A 23,667-nucleotide genomic window follows, 5' to 3' on the forward strand; every position below is an offset into this window, starting at 1 on the left:
AACATGTGGTATATTTACACAATGGAGCTATATTCAGCATTAAAGAAAGATGAAATAATGAAATTTGCAGGTAAATGGATAAATCTAGAAACTGCTACACTAAGTGAGGTACCCAGACTCAGAAAAACAAATGACATATGTTCTCCTTCATATGTGGCTCCTAGCACCAAATCCTTTTAAATTCCAGGTCCTTTAAATAAGATGATGCTATACAACAGTCCCTTCTGCATGAAATAACTACCATCATCACGACTTCGGCTGAGCCTGATCAGTAAACATAGTCACAATTGGGCCTGTTGATAGTTGTGCTCATTCATTAAAGAAGTGCCAAGCAGTGTCACTAGACCCTCACCTGAGTATCCAGCCACTCTTACCAGCCAAATAGTCCAACCTTGGAAGACAAAAGAAAATTGAGGAAGAACCCAACAGAGGGATGCTTTTGGAAGCCCTTGTCAAGAAACTCCAATGGACTCTCATATGAACATTTGAAAATTGCCCTGTTCTGACTTTGTTCAAGTTCCCTGTCCCTAGAACTTGTAATGCTAATTACTCTTGACTTTCCTTCTCCTTCACATCTCCTATTCATGAGTCAAGAACTTTCCTCTCCCCTTAGAGATAAGAGTTATGCAATTTGGGAGTCTTTTAGATAGAATCACTGAAGGGGTGTTCCAATGGCCTCACCCGAGTCTGTGTTCAGTATGGAAGAAGCCAGAGTGGTTGGCGTCCCTAGTCCCTATTGGCAATTTGGGTAACCCCTTCAGAGGATGGCATGATAAGAATAAGAGGTAGGAATTGGCTAGGCAGTTAGGGTAAAAAGGCCCCAAAGAAATGTAGCCAGTTCCTTGGCTAAAAGTCAAAATGTTCTTGGGCCTGTTAGCACCATACTCTGTTCCAAGACTAAAAATGTCAAAAGTATTTGGGAGCTTGTATCTAATCCTTAAAAGATTTTAGGGTTACCTCTTCAGAGGGGGGAATGTTGGAGGGGAGGGGGTGGGCATGGATTTGATCAAAACACCTTATATGCATGTATGAAATTCTCAATAAAGTTTTTGTAAAAATTAAAAAATAAATATTAAATAAAAGAAATCTCTGCAGCTTGTTGAGAGATTAATTAATGTATGGGTATGAAAATAAATCATTAGAAATCAGTTTAATAATATATCTCTTTAACAGAATAGTTGTATTAGGCTTTCTACCATGGTCTGTGACCTGTCTAGCCTCAGGATCCTAAGCCTGATACCAATGTTGAGTATGGCTCTATCCTATGAGTTGACTTTAAATAGAATTGGAAAGTAGTTTGTTGCTCCTATGTTTGTGCTATTATTGTACAAGTAGATAGATTTTCTCATAGGACTCACAGCTAGTTAAGGTTCATGTGTGTGTTTTAATCTGGATCTTCAGTTCTATTGCACTGATTAATGTTTGTTTTTATGACAGTACCATGTTGTTTTGACTAATATTGCTCTAGAATATAATTTGAGATCAGGAATAGTAATGCCCCTAGCAGTTCTTTATTGTTAAGAATTATTTTGCCTATCCTGGGTATTTTTTGTTGCCAAATGAAATTTTAGATACCTTTTTTCTCAGTTTCTGTGAAGATTGTGTTGGAATTTTAATGGGTATTGCAGTTACTTTGTAGACTGCTTTTGGGGAGAATGGCCATTTTCACAATATTAATCCTAGTGACCTATGAGCATGTGAAGTCTTTCCATCTTCTGGTACCACTTCAATATCTTTCTTCAATGTATTGAACTATATTATGCAAATCCTTCTCTTCCTTTGTTAGATTTATTCCAAGGTATTTTATTGTTTTAGAAGATACCAAGAATGGAATTTTTTCCCTGATTTCTTTTTCAGTTTGTTTGATCCTGATATAATACGCTACTGATTTGGGGGTTTTAATTTTATATCCTGCTACCTTGTGACTGTATCTATAAACTCTAGGACTTCTGGAAGAGTCTTTAGGATGTTTTATGTATACATTCACGTCCTCACCAAAAAGGGTACTTTGAGCTCCTCCTTTCCAATTTGTATCCACTTCCCTTCATTTGTCTTATTGCTCTAGCTAAGACTTCAAACACTATATTGAACAGAAATGAAGGGAATGGACATCCTTGTCTTGTTCATGATTTCACTGAGAATGTTTTCAGGTTTCCTCCACTTAGAATGATGTTGACTATGGGCTTGTGGCATATTGCCTCTCTTGTGCTGCAGTATGTTCCATGTGTCCCTAGATTCTCCATGATTTTTATCATGAATGGATGTTGGATATTTCTCAAAGAACTTTTCCTGCACCTAATGGTATGATCATGTGATTTCTGTCCTTGAGTGTGTTTATGTGGTGGAACATATTTCTTCGTTTACGAATGTTGAAGTATCCCTGCATCTCTGGGATGAAGTCAAATTTATCATGGTGGATAATCTTTGATGTGTTCTTGCATTCAGTTTGCAAGGATTATATTGATAATTTTTGAATTATGTTCATCAAAGAAACTACTTTACAATTTTCTTTATTTGTTGGGCCTTTGTCTGGTTTTTGTAATAGAGTAATCCTGGCTTCATAGAAAGAATTTTGGATTGTTCTTTCATTTTCTATTTTACAAAATAATTTAAGGAGTATTGGTATTATTTCATTTTTTGAAGGGAAGTTTTGATAGAATTTAGCATTGTACCTGTCTGATCCTATGTTCTTTTTAGTTGGAAGATTTTTAATTATTGCATGTATTTCATTGGTTGTTATGGGTCTGTTTAAATTACTTATGTCATTTTGAATTAATTTTGGTAGGCTGTACAGATCTAGAAATATATCCTTTCTTAAAAAATTTTCTAGTTTAGTGGAACATAGAGTTTTAAAGTATGCTCTTAGGGTTTTCTGAACTTCCTCCAGGTTTGTTATAATGTTTTCCTTTTCATCTCTGAGTTTGTTGAGTCTTCTTTCTCTTTTCTTTCACTAAGTTACCTAAAGGTTTGTCAATGTTGTTGATATTTTCAAAGAACCAACTCTTTGTTTCATTGATTCTTTATAGTGTTTTGATTTTAGTTCATTAATTTCCACCTTGATTTTATTTAACTCTTTGTAAGTACTCCTTTTAGATATTATTTGTTGTTTATTTTTCATGGCTTTAAGATATGCTATTAATTTATTTACATGAAATATTTCCACTGCCTTCATTGTGGTCCTTCACTAGATTTTGGTATGTTTGCTCAATTCTAGGAATTTTAAATTTGCTTTCTGATTTCTCCATTGATATCCAATTTTATTCCTTTGTGGTCATATAGACTATAGGAAGATAATACAATTTTGTAAATTTGTGTCCTAATGGACTGCAATGTATTTTTGGTATTTGGTGGAATGTTCTGCAGATACCTGTTTGAACCATTTGATTTATGATGTCATTTAACTCCAGGGTTTCTCTACTTATTTTTTTCTGGTTGACCTGTCCATTGGTAACAATGGGGTATTGAAGTCACCCATTATCAGTGTGTTTGAGTCAGTGTGGTATTTTTAGTTACAATTTTTTTAATGAAATTGGATGCCCTGTGTGTGGTACATATATGTTTACAATTGTACTATCTTCCTGGTGTGCTTTTTTCTCTTATGAATATGAGGTGACTTTCCCTGTCTCTTCTGACCACTTTGAGTCTGAGGTCTATTTTTTATGATAGCCAAACCTGCTTGTTTTCTAGTTCCATTTGCTTAGAATATTTTTTTCCATCCTTTTACTTTAAGTTGTTGTCAATCATCGTTTTTGAGGTGTGTTTTTTAGACCAGAAAATTGATGGATCCGTGTTTTCTAACCCAGTCGGTTAGTCTGGGTCTTTTTACTGGGAAGCTGAGATGCTTAATATTGAGAGTTATTCACCAATGTATGTTTATTAATTCCTATTATATTTGTTTTGTAGTGATATTTTTAGACCTCTTTTGGTTGATTGTTCCAGGATAATTTATTTATTATTTGTGCCTTCTTGAGAGTGTTTCACTTTCTCTTCAGCCTGAAGCATTTTATCAGTATTCCTTGTACAGAGCTGGTTTCATGAACATAAATTTCTTAAATATATTTTTAATTACAGAAGATTTTTGTTTCTCTTTCAATTACAACTGATAGTTTTGACAGATATAATAGTCTGAGATGGAAAATGTGTTCTTTCACGACTTGTATGAGAATGGTCCAAGCCCTGACTTTCATTGTCGCCACTGAAAAGTCAGTGGTTATTTGGATGGAACTGAATTTATATGCAACTTGATCTTTCTCTCTCACTGTTTTCAATATTTTTACTTTATTTTATACAATGAGGGTTTTTATTATTTTATGATGTGGGGAGTTTATTTTCTGTCCTGTCTACTTGGTGTTCTGTATGCCTTTTGTACCTTGAAAGGTATCTCTTTCCTCAGATTTGGGGAAATTTCTTCTATGATTTTATTTAAAATATTTTGTGTGCCTTTGACTTGGATTTCTTCTTACGGTGAGGGTGCTACTTTCTAAAGTAGACAATTACCTTGGTTGTCTATGTTGACTGTGTTTTTGTTTCTTTATAAGATCTGGGCATCTGGACTTGTGTCCTTGGCAGTGTTTCATTGTATGGGAGTGTGTTCTCATCTTTGTTGAGTGGTTATTTGTACTTTTGTTTGTTGTTGTCAGTTTGTACCTTTGCTTGTCCATTGAGTAGTGCCTGATGTTGAGTTTGGGAGTCACTGTATGTTGATATAAAAATAGGGTGTAAGAAGTGGTCTCAGGGGCTGGAGAGATGGCTCAGCAGTTAAGAACACTAGTTGTTCTTGCAGAAGACCCAGGTTCAAATCCCAGCACCCACATGGCAGCTAACAACTGCCCGTAACTCCAAGCCCAGGGCATCTGACAGCCTCTTCTGACCTCTGCAGGCATTGCATGACATGAGTGCACTTACCTACATGCAGGCAATACACACATACACATAAAATAAAAATAATAAATAAAAAGTGTTAATTTTTTTTTTTTTAAAAAAAAAGTCTCAGTTATGCTAAGGATGGTGCAACTTTTAAGTTGAAGTTCTAGCATTGACTCTATATGGTTCTGGAACAGAAGAGTTGATTGGATTGTTGCTAGGTGACATGTTGACTGATAGATCAGACTTGGATTTCACAGGCCTTGGGGCTCAAGGATCCTAGTGACCCCAACATGTCTGAATGCAAGACAGGTCTGAAATAGTTCCCAATAAAACCTGTGTGTCCTGACAGACCTGAGACAGAAATGGTGGAACCCAGGGAGAAGGGAAAAAGGTGGCTGAGAAATGCAGGTCTGGGTAGTCTCCTGTATCTTGGGGTCAACAAGTGTTCTAACAGAGCAGAGATATTGGGCACAAGGATGTGTGGGTAAGGATATACCAAAGCTGTGTTGTCACAGCTCCCAGGAGAGACCAAGGGTCCTGTCAGAGCTGAGATCATGAAGCACAGGGAGGTAAACAAAGGCAGACTTAGACTGCTGGTCTGGAAAAGTTCCTGGATCTCAAGATCAACAATGGTCCTAAAAATCAGAAATGAGAGTGCACTGAGGTACAGGAAAGAGAACCCACCAAGGCTGGTCAGGGAAAGCTCCTAGGGCAGTGTGAGGATTCTGAGAGAATTGAGATCATGGAGGGTAGGGTGGTGTCAAAAAATTTTTAAACGGTAAAGCATCAAAAGAAACTGACAAGTCTAAAATTGGAGAAAGTATTTCAAAAGCATGTATTTAAATCAGAACTTGTATTTAGCATATATAATCATCTCAAAACCTGATGAGAAGAAAACAATCAACCAAACATAAATGTATAATATTTTGAAGATGCTTAATCACAAAATTGTACAAGTATGGTAAGGAAGTGCCTGAAATTTACACGGAAGAGTCTCAAAATTATTTTAATATTTGAAATAAATCAGACAAAAAAGAATATATCCTGTATGATTTTATTTATGTAAAATTTTTAAAAGTTCTAACAAACATCTACTCACAGAAAGCAAACTAATGACTTTGGGAGGTTTCTGTAACACAAAGAAAAAACTTTTTTGATGATGGATATGTTAATTTTTTGGTTGCTTTAAAAGATATGTAGAAATTTCAAACATGAAATTACACTTCTGAAATATGCATAACTTGTTACAGATCAATTTTTCCACATGCTGTCAATTTCATACATATTCAGTTCTACTCTTCTTCTGAGCTTTCCCAAGTACCTTACCTGTGTTTGTTTCTCTTTTGTAACAACAAAACACAAACAAGTGCAGTGGCTTATGTCTGTAATTCCAGCACCAGAGTATCCTGAGTTCAAGGCCACTTGGATTACACAGTGAGCTCTGTTGCCCGGCGTGGTGGTGCACGCCTGTAGTCCCAGCACTTGGGAGGCAGAGGCAGGTGGATCTCTGTGAGTTCAAGGCCAGCCTGGTCTACATAGGGAGTTCCAGAACAGCTGGGGCTACAGGGAGACCCTGTCTCAAAAAGAGAAGTCAGACAGAGATACAGAAAGAAAGAAAGAAAGAAAGAAAGAAAGAAAGAAAGAAAGAAAGAAAGAAAGAAAGAAAGAAAGAGAGAAAGAAAGAGGAAGGAAGGGAGGGAGAGAGGGAGGGAGGGAGGGAAGGAGGGAGGGGAAAGAGAAAGATGATGCAAAGAAAGAAGGAGGGACAGAAGGAAAGAAAGAAGGAAGAAAAGTTATGTGTTTTTATGTCTTTTTAATTTTTTTCATTAGCTTCGTATCATTAGACTGAACCTCTTCCAAAAGGCATGCTTCCAAACTCTTTTCTTTTTCATTTTTTCTAAAATCTATTCTAATTATGTTTAACCTGTGAGTATATTAAGCAGTTTCTATTGTTAGACTAGGTGGTACACCTCCTCCAAACTCACTCCAACACCAACAGAACCAACAACTGTCTTGATTTCTGTGCAGCTAAAATGGAAGAATTTGCCTCAGGGCACAAGTAAGTCAGAGTTTATTTTAGCAGGTTACAAAAGCAGAAGCAAAACATACCTTCCAGAATGCAGGGCAGACCAAGCATCAGTGGTAAATGCTGCTTCTCATAACTGGATTTATAAGTCTAGGTTTGCTATTTCTCCTCCCCTTGCCCACATCTGAGATGATCTGGGTATTTTCCTTTCTGACTATGTGAAGGCTGGCTTAGAAAACATTTTTACCCACAATTCAGTCTGTTAGAATTAAATACATTAGATAAAGTTCTACCTATTCATAAGTTGAGAACTCTAGTAAAGAAACAGTAACGATGCCTTGAACAGGCTACTCTAGGGCAGGAGGTGTGCCCATTAGAGCCAGCAAGAGCGTGTTGAAAATGAGTTTGATGGTCTTTCCAGATCCATGTCCTTCTGCTTATCTCATCAGCTTGTCTATTTCATATTCGCCACAAGCTGTTTTATTTCCATTCCTCACTATTCCCAGCCTTGTTTGTTTGAACTCTGACATTCATTTACCTAGATTTGTTTTCACCATAATACTGTCAAGGCCCAAGATGGCTCTGTGTTGTTTCAGCTAATGATCAATTCTTAATTTTCCTTTACTTTCACCGGTCAACAACATTCTATACACTTAGTCACTCCTGCCTTCCTGAAATACCACATGCTCAACCCACACTTGGCTTCCAAGATGCATTTGTTACACATTCTTTCCCTAGTCTCTGCATGTTACTCTTTATCAGCCTGACTTTTCCATAGTAACGTGTTGTGAGACTGGAGCCTCTGTACATTTATAGATGTACTTTTACATGTTTGCTGACAGTTCCTGTCCTCTATCCATACAAATTTATATTTCCAATTTCTATCTTTTCTCTGAAATCGAGGTTCCTGTATACTGTAATCTGCATAGTATTTTAGCTGTTGAATAAACAACAAAGATCTCTAACTGCTTCTGCTTCAAAATTATGGATTTTGGTATTTTTCCTTCCACAATATATTTTCTATTAGTGCTGTCTAGCTCATAAAATGGAAACCACAGTTTTTCCATTTGTCAAACTAAAAGTCTTAGAACCACTCGACTCTTTTATGTCTACCACCCATCAACAATCTCTTTTTATTTTATCTTCAATATATTTCCAAAGCTAGTCAGTTTCCATCATCTTTTCTGTAAACCTTTAATGCCAACCCAACCCCTGCCTTATCTCACTTGCATCATTATAATAATTTCTTCAGTGATACCTTTCTATGCTTTTAGTTTATATTCAGCAAAATCCAACATTATATAAATAGCTCACGTTTAACCATGACAGTCCATGATATTTCCTTTGTGATAAATGTGGATTTGCATTTAGTGTTGACTTCTAAAGCTGTACTAGCAAATGACTATATTTGTGGGCAGAGTTGATAATGTTTTAAGAAAGCATTTATCATAAAGCTTGACAATATAAATAAAGATGCCAAAAATGTTACAGGAAGCTGGAAGAAAGAGGATATTTTTGTCAAGTTTAACAACAGCAGGGGTCCAAATAGCTAGGGAAATCACAAAAGTTACATTTAATGCTGTGGTGGGTCTTGGTAGGGATATCATCATTTGATAGCCAACCATGGATTGTATTCATGGATCCCCTGAATGGGAAGAGGATACAGTGAATGGTGTGAATCAGCCCTTAATAAGGAACTTCAGTTCCAAAGAGCCAATGTTTGAAGTGGCTCTAATGGTGGGAAGAGGAATGGCCTGAAGGCTTACACCTAGCCAAGTGGCTCTTAAAAATTGGCCTCCCTTGGACCTGTTAATTGAAACACTGTTATTATATGACAGTCACAAGGGACTTCTGGACAATAGTCAAAAACATGGTTTCATTCATTACTTCGCCTGTCATTTGGGGCAGAAATAACAGAGCATAAAGAGTCAAAGTAAGAGTGAATTTAAATTTTGTTATTTTAGAAATTTATGATATGAAAGGAACAGGGAAGTACTTTAAAGAAATCTAAGGCAGTATAGCAAATAGCCAGAAGTTTTGCAAAGGAGCTAAGAGGCTGTATGCTTCTAGACCCCTAAAACTGTTCCAGTTTGTTGCCATGATTGTATTAAAGCCATTGTCTTTTCACTTAAGTTTACAGTTTCCTAGGACTTAAAACTATTCAGTCTTAAATCTACATATAGAATGAAATCTGATAACTCCTTGCAACATAATTGGAACTGTAGATATTTATATTAAGTGAAATAAACCAGTCAGAAAAAGCCAATATGATCATATGAAAATTTTAAAGTATTTGTTTGCATAGATGTTGAAAGTGGAAGGTGGTCAGCAGAGGCTGAAAAGACTACAGAGTGGGAAGGAAAGGGAAATGCTGACCAATGGATCCCAAGCCACAGTTAGACAGAAGGGAGAACTTCTGGTACTCTGTTGCACAATAAGAAAACAGGAACAGTAATGTGTATCTCCTAAGATAGAAATAAACATTGGAATTTTGAAAGTTTTCATCATGAAAAAATTATAAACGGGGGCTGGTGAGATGGCTCAGTGGGTAAAGTGCTTGTTGTGCAAGCATGAGGACCTGCATTCAGATCCAAGTATTGTGAGGTGCTTCACCAGAGAAGACCACTCAGGCAAAGTTTTGCAGAGGGAAAGTCCAACTGGCCAGAGACTACACAAGTGCATCCCGGAGCCATCTTTATAGTAAGCTTTTATGCACAAAATCCATAACCACTGGGGAAGAGTTTAAGTTCCCGAACTTACAGGTGCAAAGCCCCCTTGACAATTTCTATTCTGTTAAGCAACAGTTACTATTTTGCAGAAGCAAGTCAAGCATAACTTACAGAAGCCATAAATCTGCAGTTAGTAGGTGCACTCCGGAACACACTAACCTGTTCCCAAGACAACTGGGATCCTGCTGATGTGTGTTCCCCCATACCCTGGGCCAACTCGCTGATAATTTCAGAGGATAGAGTTAGCTTCAACTTCAACATGGTGTAGCTATGGCCAAGAAAGTGCCTTATCTCACAAACACTCAAGTAAAAACAGGCACAGTGGCCCATGTCTGTAACTCTAACACTAGGGTGGAGCAGAAACAGCCCATAGCCTGGAGTTCACCGACATGTCAGTCCACACAATATGTGAGCTCTAGGTTCAGTGAAAAGATTTTTTATTTTGGAAAAAATTTATTGAATTTTTGGTTGAAATTTTCATACAATACATCCTGATAATATTTAAATTATCTTCCCTATCTGCACCCCCTTATACCATCCCCCACCAGTCCTGTGAAACATCTACAATGCAGCCTCTACACCTAAGCCTCAGGGAGCGTAGCAGAAAAGGGAGCAGAAAGAATATTAATGCATCGCTCATGTATCACCTTTGTATGAGTCCATCCATTAGAACCTGATCAATCTATCTAGCATACTCACTTAACAAAAACAAGCTCTCCTCTCAGGAGTCATCAGTTACCAATAATAGTTCCTCAGCTAAGCTTGGGGCTTCTTACTTATTTCCCCATTTTTATGTGATGTTTTTGTTTGGTTTGAGTTTCCATGGGTCTTGTGCATCCTGCTACCATTGCTGTAAGTTCATATATATGTTCATATAAGTAAGCTATTAGTAGTTGGTAAAACTCTGTTTCCTTGTGGTCATTCACCACCCATGACTCTTACAGTCTTTCTGGGCTCTCTTCCACAATAGTCCTTAAACCCTGGGTGGTAGAGATTTGATATAGCGATCCTACCTAGAAAGGAGCACTCTGAAGTCTCTTATTCTCTGCACTTAGGCCAGTTGTGACTTCTTGGATTAATCACCATCTGTTACATGAGTAAGTTTCATGAGTGAGACATGAGCGATGCATTAATATTCTTTCTGCTCCCTTTTCTGCTACGCTCCCTGAGGCTTAGGTGTAGAGGCTGCATTGTAGATGTGTCACAGGACTGAGTGTCACATAGACACATATTGTGTGCATTTGTCCAGTTGTGGAACTCTGTAATAGTCTCCATCTCTTACAAAAAGGTTTTTCAGTGAGTGGTGAGAGGTATACTTGTCTACAAATTTAAGAACACATATTTAGAATACAGTAAGAAATGCATTTTGTATAGGGATGTGACAAATGTAGTCTTTCCTCTAGGACCTCAGACCTATCCAACCATGTGTATTTGGCTATTTTACTGTACCACATATGAGGTCCCACCCATTGACTGGGCTGTAATTCTATCTCAATAACTATTGATTACCCCAAAGATAAAAGTGCCATTACTGCATCAATAGGAACAATTTTCTGGCTACTCGTTGTTTATTAGGTTTACAGCTAGGTAGGAACATTGGTTGGTTTTCTCCTTTGGCAGCTTGCATAGTTTCCTCTTATACTATGAGAGCTAGTGTTCAGGGAAGAGGCTTCCAAGTCAGTTCCAGCTTGATTGCTTCAAGTCCTGTGTCCAAACTATGCCTTTTCTTCAGCAATTCAGTATTACCTTCAAGTTCTGGGAAGCAATCAAGGGTTGTGACAATAGCTTGCATTTTTTAGGGGGTCTCTTTGACTAACAACTTGAAGGGAAGCTTCTATCTGGCACTGTGATTTTGGGGATATAACCTTCAACCATACACATGTATTTTTATATATGTTTGTGCTGGATAGCTTTAGCTGTCAATTTGACACACAGGTAGAAGGAGACTCAGTTGTGGAATTTTCTTCACTGGACTAGCCTGTGACCATGTCGGTGAAGCATTTTCTTGATTGTTGAGTGTTGAGGTAGGGGCTCAGTCCACTGTGGGCAGTGCCACCCCTGGGTAGGTGATCCTGTGCTTTACAAGAAAGCAAGTTGATCACCTGCAGGAGAAGCACGCTAGTAAGCAGCTGTCCTCCATGGCCTGTGCTCCAGGTTCCTGCCCCGAGTTCCTTCCTTGGGCTCCCTCAGTGGTGAACTGTGACCGGGAAGATAGAAGATAAAACAAACCCTTCCCTCCCTGAATTGGTTTTGGTCAGTGGTTTTATCACAGCAATAGAGAAATTAATTAAGACAGTATTGTATGAATATTTTTCAGTAGGCTTTTGACATACATTTCCATCTTGTTTTTCACACTCCTTAAACATTAATATGTATCTACCCTCTCTCCTCCCCTGTGTAAGCCTCCCACCTCTCTCCCCAGTTAAAGTACCTCCTTTTCCTCCATTTCCCCCCTTGATAACACCTGTCTCCTACTCTCCCCCTCTCTCGGGGTTCCTTTTTTCCCTTTGACCTTGTATTTCCTTTCCACTTTTCTGGTTACATCAGGATGTATACTCACATATAAGGACATGGAGCTAAGGTCCACAAGTGAGATAAAACATATGCCTCTTGCTTCCTAGAGTCTGTGTTACTTCACTTAGTATAACTATTTTTAGTTTCATCTACTTAGTGGCAAATTTCAAGATTTCATTTTTCTTTACTGCTGAGAACTCCATTGTGTAAACGTACCACATATTCATTACATTCATCAGTTAAGGGACATTTAGGTTGTTTACATTTCTTTTTCTTTTTCCTTTTGAACTTTTTGAGAAAGGGTCTCCCAGTGGCCCCAGCTGGCCTGGAACTCAGTATGTAGACCAGGCTGGCCTTGAACTCACAGAGATCTACCTGCCTCTGCTTCCTGGGTGCTGGGATTAAAGGCGTGTGCCACACTAATTTCCACAGTGGTTATGTGAGTATGCAATCCCACCAGCAGGAATGAGCATTTCCCTTTCTCCAGATCCTCACCAGCATTTGGTATCATTTGTTCTTTTGACCTTAGACATTTGACTAGAGAAAGATGAAATTTTAAAATAGTTTTGATTTGCACTTCCTTAATTATTTATGATGTGGAATACTTTTAAAGGTGTTTCTTAGCCACTTTTTTTTTTTGTCTTTTGTGAGCTCTCTGTTCAGATTCATATCCAAATTTTAATATGGTCATTTGCTTTCTTGATGCTTTGTTTTTTGAGTTGTGGGCTTCCTTTTCACTTGATTAGTTGTTTCCTTTGCTGTAGAGGAGCTTTTAAATTTAAAGAGGTTCTAGGTTGTCAGTTACTGACCTTGATTCCTCAGCAATTGGTGTCCTAGTTAGAAAGTCCTTTTTGGAACCTATATCTTGAAAGGTACTGTCTATGATTTTTTCTAACAGTTTCAGAATTTCAGGTTTCACATTAAGTTCTTTAATTGATTTGGAGTTGAAATTTGTGCAGGGTAATGGGTATGGGACTGATTTCATTCTTCTACACATGGAGATCGAATTTTCCCAGCAACATTTATTGAAGATGCTGCCTTTCCTCCAGTGTGTGCTCTTGGTACCTTTGTCAAATATCAGTGTAGCTGAAATTAGATGGTGAACTCATGTTTTGGCCTTCTATTTTGTTCCATTGATCTACATGCTCTTTTTGTACCATGCTGTTTTTATGTCTATAACTATGCAATATAGTTTGAGATCTGGTATGGCAACCTCCCCTACTCCCAGTATTGCCCTTTTGGCTCAGCAGTGCTTTGGCTCTCCAGGGTCTTTTGTGATTCTATATGAATTTCAGGATTTTCTTTTCTATTCTGCTTTATAGGGGATTTTGATTAGGACTGCATTGAATCTATTAATTCTACCAAATCATGAGCAGGTGAGGCCTCTCAGTCTCCTTTTGTCTTCTTCAATCTCTTCCCTCAATGATTTCATGATTTCATTGTAGAGGTCTTTAATGTCTTTGGGTAGGTTTATTCATGGATATATTTTCAAGGCTATTGTGAATGGGAGTATTTCCAAGAATACTTTCTCTGACTGCTTGTTATTGATATATAGAAAGGCTACTTTTGTAAATTGACTGTGGATTCTGCCATGCTATTGAAAGTGTTGAGATTTTAATTTTTTAATTTTTAGTTTTAATTTTTGAGATGGGATTTTGGGGCTCTTTTATGTATAATCATGGCACCTGAAAATCAGGATAACTGGACCTCTTCTTTTCCAATTAGTACTTCTTTAATTTCCTTCTCTGTTCTTATTGCTCTAGCTAGAGTTTCAAGCACTATATTGAAAACCAATAGGAACCAGCTTTGTCTAATTCCTGAATTTAATGAGAATGCTGAACATCCTTATCCATTTAGAATGATGGTGGCTGTGAGTTTTTGTACAGAGTCTTAATTATATTGAAGTATGCTCCATCAACTACAATTTCCTCTGACACTTTTGTTGTGAATGCCTCTTGGATTTTGGACTTTCCTGAGTCTATTGAGATGATTATGTGATTTTTGTCTTTAAGTTCATTTCTATTATTTACTACATTCATTGATTTGCGTATATTGAAGCATCCCTGCATCTCTGAAATGAAGTCAACTTGATCATGGTGGATCATTTTTTAGTTGTGTGTCTGTGTTTAGTTTGCATGTATTTTGTTAAGCCTGTTTTTTGTCTGTATGTTCATTAGGAATATGAGTCTATGGTTTTCTTTCTATTTTGATTTTTTTGTTGTTGTTATGTGTGGTTTGGGTGTTAGAGTAATACTGGCTTCATGGAAGGTATTTGAGAGTTCTCCCTCTGTATTTGTTGTAGAACTTTTTTGAATTTTAGGCAAACTTCTACTGTAAATCCATCCATCTGGGCCTCAGTTTTCTGTGTCTTTTGTTTTGTTTTGTTTTTGTTTGTTTGTTTGTAGGGAAGGTTTTTTATTACTGTTTTCGTTTCCTTATTTGTCATGGGTCTGTTTATACTGTTAAAAAAGTTTAACTTTGATGGTTTGATTGAATTTAGTCCATTTCTTTAGATTTTCTAATTTAATAGACTGTAGATATTTAAAGTATTCCTTATAATATTCTGGATCTTTTTGGAGTCTGTTGTGATGTTTCCCCTTTCATCTACAATTTTTGTTGATTTGGATTTTCTCTTTCTTCTGGTTATCTGGGCTAAGGTTCACTCTATCTTGTTTATATTTTCAAAGAACCAGCTCATGTTGGGAGCTATTAATATAAGCACAGCCATCATGTACATTGAGCTGTGGCAGGCTTGCTTATTTACTTTGTGACCTTTCACCTTGACTCAAGAGTTTGTGTTTTACACACAAGCACTGAATTGTTCTGTCAAGTCAGGAGGAATGTGCTGATAATTTAGGAAAGATGGTTAATTGGTGGAATTCACTACAAGTATTTGACTAGGGAAGATGGTTAAATGGTGGAATTCACAACAAGTATTTGACCGTTCCCTGACCCTCAGATAAAGGTGGGAAAAAACACCTGCTGAAGCTAATTGAGCTGAGCAAACGGTGGCTGTCTGATGTTCTACTGTATAAAAAGGCTGAGCTAAAATAAACTGGGGCTGAAGTGTCTACTGACAGTCCTCACAAGTATCTTTCTCTGTCTCTTGTTTTTCTTTCATCCTTACTCACCCTTTCGTCTTGGCCGGCCTGTACCAGAAAGTGGCGCCTTGAACAGGGACCTGAAAATCAGGGAAAAAAGTGAAGGACACAGCTGGAGAAACTAAGTGAATACCCTCAGTAAGATTGGGGAGCAGTGAGTATTTATCTTGGGAGAAGATGGGGCAAGGGAACAGTTGCTTGCTCTTTGTACATATGTTAAAGAATATGCCTTGGGCCTGAGGAACAGAAGTGGAATGTAAGCAACTTGTAAATTTTTTAGACTTTGTAGAAAAGGTTTGTCCTTGGTTTCCTGAACAAGGTACAGTGAGTTTAGATTTGTGGCTACAGGTTGGAGAGAAAATGCAGCATTACTATGACATGGTGGGTCCTTCCAAAGTTCCCATAGATGCTTTTACATTGTGGGCTTTGGTCAGAAATAGTCTTGATCCACGGCACGAGGCGGAGAAGGCAAAGGAAGAAACATTCAGTGAGACTAAAGAGGAGAATCTGATAAGTGGAGGCTCAGGTAAAAGTGAAACCAAACAAAACCAGAGTAATCTGGGGCTAGAAGAGGAATCTCTTAACCCTGAAGATGAGCCTGCCCTAGGACAGGACGTGGTTAAGTAAAATCAGGAAAAACATGCACCTCTAATTGCTTTGTCTGAGAAGCCTAACTATCACTGGGAAATTGAGCAGTTAAGGGCGGAGTTAGAGGCTTTGAAGAAGGAAATGTTAAATAACAAAGAGAAAAGAACTAGGAGCACCCCAACACCCTCTATTATTACAGGATTAGATACTCCTCCTCTGAGACCAACGAAGGTTGTTGCACCTCCCATGATTGCCATGGTTCAGGAGCCCCCATCAGGAGTTTGGTATCCGCTCAAAACTATGCAATCCCTGGTACAGCAGGCTTTGGAGCCGTGGTAGAGTGAGGAGAGTCAGTGCATGGATTCCAAGTCTTCCGTTTCTGAACAAATTGATCAGCAGGGCCACAGGGTGTGGTCCCATGCACCCGTTCCATTTAAGCAGCTTAAGAAGCTAAAAACTGCTTGTGCTCAGTATGGTCCTACTGCCCCTTTTACCCAGGCTTTGTTAGAATCCCTATCCACAGACACGCTTCTGCCTGGCAATTGGAAGCAGATGGTGCGTGCTTGCCTTTCAGAGGGAGATTATCTGTTGTGAATGTGGAACAGTGCCAGGAGACAGTGAATATCAATAGAGTGAAGAGATACCAATGGAAAGTCCTACCTCAGGGAATGAAAAGTAGTCCTACTATATGCCAATTTTATCTACATAAAGTGATTAGTCCAATACTTAAGGAATTCCCTGCTGTTCTCGCTCATTGTATTAATGATATTCTCCTTAGTCACCCTTCTATTCAACTTTGAGAAGTTGTGCTTACTAAATTAATGAATATTTTAACAAAATATGGACTTTATATTTTCTCAGAAAAAATTCAAAAACATGTGCCTTATACTTTGGGATATGTCATCTTAGATAATCAATTGTACCCTACCACCTCAAAAATAGAGCTGCCACAGGGGGCTGCAGCTTGACAGTTGCCTGGACCCCCTACAGCATTTTTTTTTTTCTACTCTGCCTTTGCTAACTAACACACAGTTCCTTCAAAAAGCCAAAAAGCAGGTTTGGCCAAAAACAAAGGCTCTGTTTACCTACAGCTTCCTTACTGTGACTCTTGTCTATGTGACTCTTCCCTACTATGAGCTCTATGGTCATCTGGAGATTGTTCTTTTCTAATTCCAACTGGAGAAATGTCTTAATGGTTAAGAGCATAGTTTGCTCTTCCAAAGGACCTAGGTTTGATTCCTAACACCTAAACTTCATTCGTTTTTCGTGTCCCTTCCAATTCTATTCCTGTTAGCTTTATTTCCTTCAGATGTCTGTTGCCTTTATTTAAAAATAAAATAAAATAAAATAAAATGTTGTTTTAAGTTTTTCCACTCACTACAAATTCATTTCCAGGTTTTCTGCTTTCTAAAAAACCAACCTTCGAGTTTTATCTTATTAAGTTCACTTAAGACCCTACAATTCAATGTAAACACAGGTTATATTAATTAATTGTTTTATGTTTTATGTTTAATTCAGATTCCATGTTCTTTTAGTAAAATAATGCTATTTGGCACTATCTTCTAAAACCAAACTGCTGCTTTCGTCGTGACTCCAGATATGCCTGCCTTCAGAAGATCTTACAAAATTCATCATAATCACTTACTAAGTAATGTGTTTTAGGTGCACCTGGTTTCATGTAATTGTGTCATATATGTGTAACAATCATTTTTATGTTGCTTAAAATTATGTCACATGTTTCTATATGTTTCTATGTATTGAGATCTCATGTAATTATGTCATATGTGTCTATGATAATTGTCCTCATATATCATTTGTGTCAAGACAAAATTTTAAAATGTGGCCACCTCAAATTTTTCTTTTTTCATTCTTTTTATTGTGCACAAAATTATTGTTTTTATTTTTGGCATGCCTAATTAAAATACACAGATACAAATTTACATTCAAAGGCCTTTTAAACTTGAGTACCCTAATCAATATTCTAAGTATCCTTTTTGTTCTGGTTTAGTCTCAAAAGGTTTTAAAATGTCCATTTTATCAGTACATGGTCTATATAAACCCATATTCCTTAAAAATAATTTACTTGGTATCAATTTAACTTAAAAGTAAAGCCTCATGCAAACTAAAATTGTTAAATTAACCTAAAACAGTTTGTTCCCTATTTAACATACCACTGCCATTCCTTTCAACCCCACAGGACAAGCAATAATGGAGAGACAGCACAAATGCCTCAAAGATCAAATAATAAAAAGTAAAAAATGGGGGAATCATCTATACCTGGGAGAACAGTACAGTATCCTCATTTCCTATTATATGGGTCTCTACTAAATTTAAACTTTTTACACTAAATAATCAAGGAATTTCTCCAACGGCCAAGCACTGGCAGGGACTGACTGTCCCACAGCCCTTGTCACAGGTGCTTTGGAAGGACCATGAACCCAATTTCTGGAGTAAAACTCCAGCTCCTTTACTAACAATGGGGCGAGGGTACGCTTGTGTCTTTACAGAAAAGGAACCCCTCCCACCCCCCATGGGTGACACTCAGATATGTCAGACCACTCAACTGAAGCCCCCACCGCAAAGATGGCTGCACTGACCCTGAAGAAGCAGAAAAAGAGAGGCTGCCAGAAGAAGACACAGCCTCCTGTGACCTGGGGAATGATTAAGAACCTGATGAATGATGCCCAGGAGTTGGAACAACACCAGGGCCAGGATATCTCTAAACATGAAGTTCTTCTTGTCTGTGTTCTAACTATACTGACTGTGAATAGAGTAAAAGCTGAAATGTGTGTCATCAATACTAATGTTAATAGTGTACCTAGTTTAGGATCAAGATTAGTACTCGAGTGTATTACACAAAACTGTGCATGGCCACCTGGACCCATCATATAGGAAAAGGATGGACAGAGGATATAAGAATGTGTAGATCTTTACCTGAAGATTGTGATGATTCTCTCAAGCTACTTGACCCAATAGCTGTAGCTGTTAGTTCTGTCTTTTTACTCCCCATACCTGGTTTTGGAACTGGATTGCAAAATGAGATATCTAAACCTACTTGTATAACTAGTAAAACAGCAAACATAACTGCAAAAATACTAGGAGAAATTAATCAGGAAATGGGAGAACTAAAAACTGCTGTGCTACAAAATAGAGCTACTATAGACTATCTGCTGTTAAAAAATCACATGGGATGTGAACAATTTCCAGGAGTGTATTGTTTTAATTTGTCTGATTTTTCACATACTATAGACCAACAGATTAATAATTTACAAAAGGAAATTGTTAAGATGTCTGATTTTTTTATACCTTGGCCAAAATGGCTCCAATGGCTTACTCCATTCTTGGGCCCTATATTGATTGGTGTACTTCTTATGGGAGCTCCAATAGCTATGCACTGTATTATAATTTCGATTAATAATACTGTGGCCTCTATGGCAACTTCCTTTTTAACTTTAAAAAACAAAAAGGGAGATGTAGGAAACCAGGATACCAGGCCCTGGGGTGAGGTGAGCCTAAAACTTATAGGTCCAGGCTGCATTCTCTGCTAAAGGGAGGGACACTGAAAACACTGATAATCCCTGTATTGCAGAACATTGCTAGACTAGCAGGAGGAAGTGGTCCGGTCATAAAAGTGCAGGCTCCCTGCTCTGTGGGAAAGCATCTTGGTCAACAACCCTTAGCTCATCTCCTTGTCCTGAATAAGTAACTCAGCTATCCCTGGCTAAGAGATGAGGCCAGGTTAAAGGTTTACTCCTGAGCTAAAAGCTAAAACTTCACCATGCTTTTAGCTCTAAGAAAGAAAACATTGTGGCCAATAAATTACTGGATGGGCATTGATAACCTTGAGTAAAAGTTTAAGAATCCTCTGGCACCAACTAATAGACTAAATATCCTCTTGAGAAGACACAGGTCCCAGAATTTATGACTCTGTCACTGATCAGACCCTCTGCACCAAAGCAAGCAGGTCCCCCAGTAAGCAAAGCAAACCTGAGTCCCCACAGGAAGAAAAAGAGATAGTAGTGACTGAATGACTCTGGTTAATTGCTTGGACCACTTCAAAACACCTGATGATGCAAGTGGTGATGGATTTTAATTATTCAGGATCAGAAAGCTGGCTGCCTATTTATTTTGTTAAAAATGATAATGCCTGGGTGTGTACAAGTAGATGACCATGTGCTTGTGGGATGAGGTGGATGCTGTACCAACGCCAAAGTGCTACTGCCAAGAGATAATAGAGGGAAAATTTTCTCCACAAGCATTTCCACTCTGTAAGCAGTGGCAGATATTCTAAAAAGGCTGAGTGCCACCTTACCATCGTGGTCCTCTATCACGTCCATTGTGAGTGGTTTAGCAGGACTTGGCATGCTTTTCTTCCTATGTCTTTGTTTTCTTCCAGTGGTAGTAAAGTTATTTATGAAATCTTTGTGGAAAGTCAAGGCTACTGTGCATAATATGAGATTGCGCTCCCTCCCCTAACAGAGGCCGGTAGTCAAAGACGGGTAAGATCTTCTGGGAGAAAGTCAACCTAAGACAGGGCATAGCTGATGGAAGCTACATGCCAATTTTGGGTAAGGCTTTTCTCTGGCAGAAGACAACCTAAGACAGGCACAGTCCTGTCCTAGATATAGCATAACCTGGGGTTATAAAAAATAAAAAAGGGGGAGATGTTGGGAGCTATTAATCCATTACGTACATTGAGCTGTGGCAGGATTGCTTGTTTACTTAGAGTTTGTGTTTTGACCTAGTCTGCCAAGTCAGGAGGAATGTGTTTATATGGTGGAGCTCACAACAAGTATTTGACTGCTCCTTGACCCTCAGATACAGGTAGGAAAAACAGCTGTTGAAATTAATTGAGTTAAGATCTCTGATGCTCTGTATAAAAAGGCGGAGCTAAAATAAACCGGGGCTGCAGTCTCTACTGACAGTCCTCCCAAGTATCTTTTCTGTCTTGTTTTTTCTTTCATTCCTCACTTCCCCTTTCAGATCAAGTATCTTTTCTCTTTTCTCTCTCTCTTGTTTTTCTTTCAATCCTCACTCCCCTTTCAGGTGCTGTTCATCTAAGGCCTGCTAGCACTGGAAAGCTCATTGATAATTTCTTTTTATTGTTTTCTTTGCTTATGTTTCATTGATTTCTGCTCTGATTTTTATTTCTTCTCACCTTCTGGGTTTGGGTTTCATTTTTCTTTTCTTTTTCTTTCTTTTCCAGATTCTGTAGTTATACTATTAGGTCATTTATTTGTGCTCTTTGTGATTTTTTAAACATCAGCCCTTTAAATGTCAACTAAAAATTTCCTTCTTAGGACTGCATTTAATGTATCCCAGAGTTTTTGTTAGGTTGTAGTCTCATTTCATTTAGTTCTAGAATTATTTTTATTTTTCTTTGAACCATTCATCATTCAGGAAGGTGTTGCTTAATCTCCATGAGTTCATGTAGTTACTAGAGCTTTTTTGCTGATGATTTTAAGCTTTATTGCATTGTGATACAACAGACAACATGAAATTATTTCAATTATTTTTCTTTCTGTTGAGGTTTTTTTTTGCCACAGTATGTGCTCTATTTTAGAGAAACTTCAATGGGCTACTGTGTAGAATGTATATTCTTTGGTGCCTGGGTAGAATATTCTGTAAATGTCTGTTAGGTCCATTTGATGTATGATATCTCTTAATTCAGATGTTTCTCTGTTTATTTTTTGTTCAGATGACCTGTATAGAGGAAAAAACGGTAATGAAGCCACTTACTATTACTGAGTTGGGGGTCAGTCTGTGCCTTGAAGTCCAATAGTACTCTCTTTATGAAATTGTGTGCACCAGCGTTCCGTGCATATATGTTCATGGTTGTAATGTCTTCTTGGTGATTGTTCCCTTGATCAGAATGAAGTGACCTTCCTTATATCTCTGATTCATTTAATTTGAAGTCTATGTTGCCAGCATTAGAATCAAAATTCATGGTTTCTTCTTAGTGAAATTTGCTTGGAATATGTTTTTCCATCTTTTGGCCCTAAGGTGGTACCTATCCTTGAAGGTAAGACCAATTTCTTGTAGACAGAAAAAGGATGGATTTTGTTTCTTAATCCATTCAACTACTTTCTGTCTTTTGACAGGGTAGTTGAGGTCAGTGATATTTACAATTATTTTTGGAAGATATGTATTGGTTGCTGTCCTTTTATTTTCTATTTATCTTTTTAGTCTTATTTTGTGCTTCCAAAATTTTATCTTCATTTATTTTCTTTCTGTAGCCTTTTAGATATGGTCATTCCTTTCTTCAGTCCTCTTCGTATTGCTTTGCATCTTCTTAGTGGGGTTGGTTTTGTGGACATGAATATCTTCAGCCTAGATTTTTTTCTCCCCTTCTACTATGATAGAAAGTTTTGGCAGGCAAATATTCTGGATGATCACCTATGATCATTTAGAATTTGGAACACTTTGTTTTACGTTTTTTGGCTTTTAAAGTTTGCATTGAAAAGTCAGCTGTAATTATGTGAGTTTTCCTTTATGTGTAGCTTCCTGTTTTTCTCTTCTAGCTCTCAGTATCCTCTCTTTGTTCTGTATATTGAGTGTTTTTATTATGACATAACATAGAGAGTTCCTGTTCTGGTCCTCTCTAGTTGGTGTTCTGTGTGTTTCTTGTAACTCTATGGGTATGTCTTTCCTTAAGCTAGAGATGTTTTCTTTCATACTCCAGTTGAAGTTCTGTTCAATGCCATTCTCCTGAGATTTTTCTCCCTCTATGCCTATGATGTGTAGACTTGGTCTTTTCATGGTGTCCCACTTTTCTACATATTTAATTCTTGTGCTTTAAAAATAGAATATCACATTTTTTGTTTGAGTGGTCTAGCTCTTCAACTTTAACTTCCTGTTTTTATATTCTTCTTTTTATTTGATTCATTCTGCTGCTGAAACTTTCTCCTGTCATTTCAAAATGGCTTATTGAGTTTTCAGTTCAGTTTTTTCATCTTGGCCTGAGTTTTCTTCAATATTTCTCTATCTTTTGTGAATTCACTTTTCAAATTCTCAATCATCTTTGTCATTTCATTCAGCTGTATATTTGTATTTGTTTTGAACTTCAATCAGGAGTTTTCCTATTGTCTTATAGTTCCTTATGTTGTTTGAGTATGTTTTAAAGTCATTCAATTTTTTTTATCATGTCTATGATTCCTCTTTAAAATTGTGTTTCCTGGGGGTCCTCTGATTAGTTCCTACTATACAACACTTCTATAGGATTTGTGGAATTTGGTGTGCACATATTACCTTGGTTTTTTATATTATTTGTGTTTTTCCATTGTGACTTGTGCTTATGGATTTCATTTGTTGGTTATGTGTGTCATATGAAATACCTGCTTGCCTTTGTTGAGTTTAAAGATTGATTCTGTTTTTATTATTGATGTAGCTTAGTTGTTTTCTGAACAAGTATGAGTAGTTAGTTGGTCTGTGGTTCAGATTCTCACTTTGATTTTTTTTCTTGAGGTACCAAATAGCTCCAAGGTAGGGCATAGGGAGCTCTCCAGCAGAGTGCTGGGGTCTAGGTCCATGTTGCTATGATGGGGATAATGTGGCCCATTCTGACTAGATAAGTAGAGGTAGATGTGAATCCTGGAGCAGGTTCCAAATTAGAACAGTAGTTATCTGGTGGGTGGGATCTGGCTCTCTAACCAGGCTGTTTGGGAGTTATCAGATAACAGCAACAGGAAGGGGCCTAGGCCCAGGGAGTGCTGATGGGAACAAAGTAGACCAGTTCTGACTAGCTAAGCAGAGAAGTTGCAAGCCTTGAGCAGTGAAAATGAGACTGATCCCAAAGCTTATGGATGGTGACCGGATGGGCAGGATTTGGCTATCTCACCAGGCT

Source organism: Nannospalax galili, unplaced genomic scaffold, assembly GCF_000622305.1.
Source record: "Nannospalax galili isolate Female #2095 unplaced genomic scaffold, S.galili_v1.0 scaffold128, whole genome shotgun sequence".
In the NCBI taxonomy this organism is placed as follows: Eukaryota; Metazoa; Chordata; class Mammalia; order Rodentia; family Spalacidae; genus Nannospalax; species Nannospalax galili.